This window comes from Odontesthes bonariensis, chromosome 9, assembly GCF_027942865.1.
Source record: "Odontesthes bonariensis isolate fOdoBon6 chromosome 9, fOdoBon6.hap1, whole genome shotgun sequence".
Classification (NCBI taxonomy): Eukaryota; Metazoa; Chordata; class Actinopteri; order Atheriniformes; family Atherinopsidae; genus Odontesthes; species Odontesthes bonariensis.
The window spans coordinates 29,828,450-29,834,449 of record NC_134514.1 but is presented as its reverse complement, the minus strand read 5'-3'; positions in this window follow the sequence as shown (position 1 = coordinate 29,834,449).

Below are 6,000 nucleotides of genomic sequence, written 5' to 3'. Positions count from 1 at the left end.
GTGTGTGTGTGTGTGTGTGTGTGTGATCCTTCTGTCTGCTTCTGTGAATGAATACACAGACAACTGTCACCACTTAGCAGCTGCAGTCCATCTCTGTCTTTTATCTAATTCGGTGCAAAATGTTTCCAACAGGTCTCCAACTCTTACCTGTGTATAAACCCTGAAGAATGTCAGAATATCATGTATTCATTTGATAATGTGGAAAGAGGTCGTTGAGTATGCTGAGTTTGTGTTGTCTTTTTAAGGCTTTACAAATAGGAAACCCATTTTTAAACAAGTTACACACTGGTTGGCTCTTGGAGGCACCCTGATCTGTAATTACGTACACACGGTGGCACATGGTGTTGTGTGTTGTCGTGTAAATTTGTCTCACTGCCACTGTAGGAATCTGCAGTATATTAATCTTGCACAATTCTGTGCATTTTTGTAGCTGAGAACACGTGTTGTTTTAAACTTGGAAAAATGTTGTAATAAAACTGAAGTAAAATAAGCAGTCTTGCTACTGTCTTTTTTCCTTTCTTTTGTGACCGCAGTCATGTTGTCTGAACCCTAAAGAGTTCTGATGAGAAGTAATATTCAGATGTTGCAGTATATTCTCCAGGCGACGTGGGAAGACAGACATTGTTGAATCACAAGTTGTACAATATGACCTGACCTTTGCTGGCCTTCACAGCTCTTTTCCCTATAAATCATTATTGCAACCAGAACAAAAAGAACCACTGCAAGTTGGGAAAATGGAAATCTAAAATTCTACTATTATTATTCATTTGGATGAATGATTCTTTAATCGGTGTCTTACCAGAACAGCACCGATGATGCATAATCTCAGACGAAATCGCTCTTAATTTTCCAGTAATTTGCTAAAGCTGACATTTAATTTGAGCGGGAAGATTATTCCCTTTCACATGTAAATAAAATCATTTATCAGTCCATCCATTCCTAACAAAATAATTAGTTCAATACATTCGTAGATCCTGTGTTTACATGTGCACGCCTAATCAGATGTTTTATGAGCAAGCATTGCCAGCTAGTCTGTAGGTTTTGAAAACGAGAAACGAAACAGGAATAATTCAAAGTATTAATATTAATATTCTTCTTTTAACAAAAGCTAAGCAGAAACGCTGAAGCAGTTTGTGAAGAACTAACATTTTCTTCTTTTCGGAAACCTTGTTTCCATGTTTCAACAATTAAGACAAAAAAACATTACACAATTAGAATAGTATATTAGGTTTTATTGATAGTTTTTAAGTGTTTAAACTCCATGGGCCCGTCTTACTTAAGTGAGCTACTGCAGCCCTACACTCCACTCAGAGCATTGAGGTCAGCTGACCAGCTTCTGTTGGCTGTTCCCAAAGCCAGGCTAAAGACCAGAGGTGATAGAGCCTTCTCTGTGGCAGCACCCAGACTGTGGAACAGCATCCCGTTGTCTGTCAGGTCCTCTCAGTCTTTAGGCCAGTTCAAATCCAGACTGAAAACACATCTCTGGAGTTTACCTTGGCTTGCTACTTTTATTGTTACTGTTATTGTTATTTTATTGCTAATTTTATTTCAAATTTTATTTTTATCTGTGATGAAGTTATACTTATTGCTAATTTATTGATTCAATTCAATTCAATTCAATTCAATTCAATTCAATTCAATTCAATTCAATTCAATTCAATTCATTTTTATTTATATAGCGCCAAATACAACAAATGTCATCTCAAAGCACTTAGATAATGAAGTCCAATTCAAGCCAATTGGAATTCAATTCATTGTAATCATAATTATTCATAAAATAATCCAATTCGTTCATATAGAGCCAATTCAAAAACAATTTCCTAGCTAAGAAAACCAACAGATTGCACTGAAAACTTTTTTTTTCGGTCCAATCTCCCGTCCTGAGCGTGCCTGAGGCGACTGTGGAGAGAAACGACTCCCTTTTAACAGGAAGAAACCTCTGGCAGAACCAGACTCAGGAAGGGTGGCCATCCACCTCGACCAGCTGGGGTTTGAGAAGACAGAAAGGGGGGGGGGGGGGACACACGAGTTAATGACCACAATAATGTCACATATACGTAAAGAGAGTAAAGTGAGGAAAGGTGTGACAGATGAGCTTCTCCAGCAGTCTAGGCCTATAGCAGCTTAACTATGGGATGTTTCAGGATCACCTGAGACATCCCTAGCTATAAGCTTTATCAAAAAGTAAAAGTTTTAAGCCCGGTCTTAAAAGTGGAAAGGGTGTCTACTTCCCGGACATTTACTGGCAGCTTATTCCACAAGAGAGGGGCCTGATAACTGAAGGCTCTGCATCAACTGAAGGCTTTTCAGAGAATTTGTGGGACAGCCCAATAATAAAGAATTACAGTAGTCCAATCTTGAAGTAACAAATGCATGGACTAGTTTTTCTGCATCACTCTAAGACAAGATGTTCCTGATTTTAACAATATTACGAAGATGAAAGAAGGCAGTCCTAGAAACCTGTTTTATATGCGAGTCAAATGATAAATTCTGGTCAAAAATAACTCCAAGGTTCCTCACTGTAGACTAGAAGCCAAGGAAATACCATCTAGAGTAACTATATAGCTAGACAATTTCTCCCTGAAACGATCAGGTCCAAAGATAACGACTTCAGTTTTGTCTGAATTTAGAAGCAGACAGTTCTGAGTCATCCAGGTCTTTATGTCTTTAAGACATGCTTGTAGTCTGACCAACCTATTGGGTTCATCTGGTTTTATAGATAAGTACAGCTGAGTATCATCAGCATAGCAATGGAAATTTATGCCATGCTGTCTAATAATGTTACCTAATGGAAGCATGTATAAAGTAAAAAGAATCGGTCCAAGCACAGAACCCTGGGGAACTCCATGACTTACTCTGGTGTGTGAGGAAGATTCTTCATTTACAAGAACAAACTGAAATCTATCAGATAAATATGACTTAAACCAGCCTAATGCAGTTCCTTTAATCCCAATAACATGTTCAAGTCTGTGTAATAAGATACTGTGATCGACCGTATCAAATGCAGCACTGAGATCCAACAGGACAAGATGATTCTCTTAATATGTGATGCAGTTTCTATTGTGAAGCACTTTGGTTAGCTGAGGTTGTTTTAATGTGCAATATAAATAAATTTTGAATTGAATTGAATATATTATATTTATTTACAAATTCTTTAGCTTCGCTTTTTGTCCCTATTTATACGTTGACTCCCAGAGAGCAAGCCAGTTGGATTAACTCATTTTATGTTAATATAGAAAGCAGCCCAATCTAGTCTAATCTACAAACTAGAAAAACTCGTGAGATGAGTTGAGATTTGGGGACAATGGTGAGGAAAAAGTCCCTTTTAACAGGAGGAAACCTCAGGAGGAACCTGGCTCTCTGGGGTGAACCTCTCCTCCTGACGCCAGGGGGCCTCTTGCTGCTCCAGGATCCAGAACAAGCTGCTGGTCTGCGTCTGTGGCAAAAAAAAACCCACAAGGACATAATCAACAGACTTATATATCTACTTGGCTTGTCACCTACTTGAGTTGTCCCAAGTCCCTTTGTAACATCCAGGAAGCCCACAGGGGTAAGTTCCCCCATTACCAGTGTGGCCTACATCTGAAAACAGACAGGAAATGTTAGTGAGCTCACTGTGTGAGGAAATAAGTAAATCAAACCTGACGTGACGAGGTGTTTCCCTCCTGTTGTCTTACCTGTCTCTGGTAGAATAAAACGTAACAAGTTTTCTGACGCCAGTCACGAACAACAGCTCTGCTGGTCTCAAAGATGTCGCTGTCGTTGTAGTGGAGCCATCGGTCTGATTGGTTATGCAGGGCCTCGTCCGGGTGCAATCCCTCGCTCGTGTAGTGTCCTAACACGAGAAAAATCTATGTTAATGGAAACTTATGAACCGCAGCCATGTTTCCATCCATCTTTAGCACAAATTTTACACAAATTACCATAATATTCTAACTTAAACACACAAATTCATTATAGATACAGTGACAAATAAATGGTATTTCTATGTATTTAAAGTGTGAATATGAGAAAAGTTCACATTCAAAGAAGTTGACTAACCACTATTTACTGTGGAGCCGAGATGGTTGATGACACTAACCAGGCTGTACCGACCCTCAGCCTGAGAAGAATCACAGACAACAGTTAGCTTCACTCACACACAATCCTGACAACAACACAGAGTCCACATGTTTACTTTTTCTTTGCTCTGGGGTGTGTAAATGCTTTACCTGGCTGGAGGTCACCATCAGCTCATTGAAGATGATGATGGGGTCGTTCAGCTTCCTCATCTCCAGGTCCTCGGTGAACTTGAACCTCTTTAGGTGCAACATCAGGTATCTGTATCCAGGAAAGAGGACAGCAGTTAAAGGAAATTGCTGCAGATTTCATGGGTCGATAACAGATTATACGAGCAGAAAAATGAACAAAAATGATGTGCCGACTGGATCTGCTGCAAAAAACACATCTAACAAGCTCAGACTTTGAAGAAGACATTCAAAAATAGTGTCATCACTCACTTTGGGAGTGTCAGAAATTTGGTCTCATAGCTTGATGTGTTTCCACCACACTTGCACCGGTACTCCAGATGTGTTTCCTGCAGGGACATAATACTGTCAGTAATGTACAGTGAAACAAACTGACAAAACATCAACGACCCACAGAAACAGCCGTACAGTAAAAACAGTGAAAATATGAGGTTCTCACCTTCTGGTACATCTGGAGCATCTCCTCCACTGAACTTCCAGGAATCAGGTCTAGAGAGAGATCGGTGTAGTCCTGCTGTGTGATGGACTGAACACCACAGCTACACATTAAAGGAACAGTGCACATAAAGATACATGTGAAGAAAAGGCCTCCTGCTAGAAAAACATCTGTGGTTCAGCAAAGCCACTATGGTAGGACAGTATGAGAACAGTGTTCACAACATAATCCATATAAACAATCCTCACAATGAGAAATAAATATTTTGTGACGCAAATGTAAAAATATCATAATCTACCCATATTAAAATGACATGTCACATGAATCCCACATGAATCAAAGATGAATGTTTCCAGATCTGAGGTGTGAGTATATCTGTGTGGTTTTACCTTTTACATGTCCTGGTGTTCTGCATTGTGAAGACTATGTTTCTTGTGACTGGGCAGATGTAGGTTTCCCCCACAAAAGCTGCCATCTCTTGCAGTGGTAAAGCCAGGCTCCTTATCTGACCCATGACGGCTGTGAGGAATTCATGGGCATCCTGAATGCACAGAAATAAAAAACACACAGATTTATATTGATGCACAGACGTAAAAGTGTACACACAAAAAGCAGCCGACTCACTTTGTTTCCTTGACCTTCAAACTCTGGAGCCTGGACAGAGAGGACCCTCTTGAACCTCATGATGGCCTGAAGTTTGAGGAGGGCATCTTCTGAGCTGTGACATCCCACAATGTCCATGAAACATCTGCAGAGGATGAAGGAAATAAACAGAGCTTTGTCTTTCTTTGTGTACTCATGTACCAAAAATAAACTTGCATCTGTGTGTTTTTTGTGTGTATTTGTGTGCTTGATTGTTGTACCTCATCAGCTCAGCCTCTGGACACAGTCTCAACATGTCCTTCTGGGAGATGACATTACCTACAAACTCAGTGAGTGTCAGCAGGCTCTGGAGGCTGGAGTTCATGTAGCAGATCTGGGCTGGGTTTGGAAATCTGACACACAAACACACATTCACATTTAACATAATTACATAATTTGTAAGTGATTTATTGTAAGATAAAGAGAAAATCTGAAACATTTATCAGCTTGTTTTCTGTATTTATGAGTATGTGTGTGCAGATGTCCTCACCCGCGGCAGGAGATCTGCTGAGTCTGTGAGCTGTATGCACTATCAGGAGAGTTGATATAGAACCTCACACCTCTACATAGACACAAACAGACACACGCATAGTCAATATGAGTGTGTGTGAACACTGTGTATGAACAGTTATCTGCTAAAAAATCCTGCACTTGTGAACCTACTCATTGATGGTG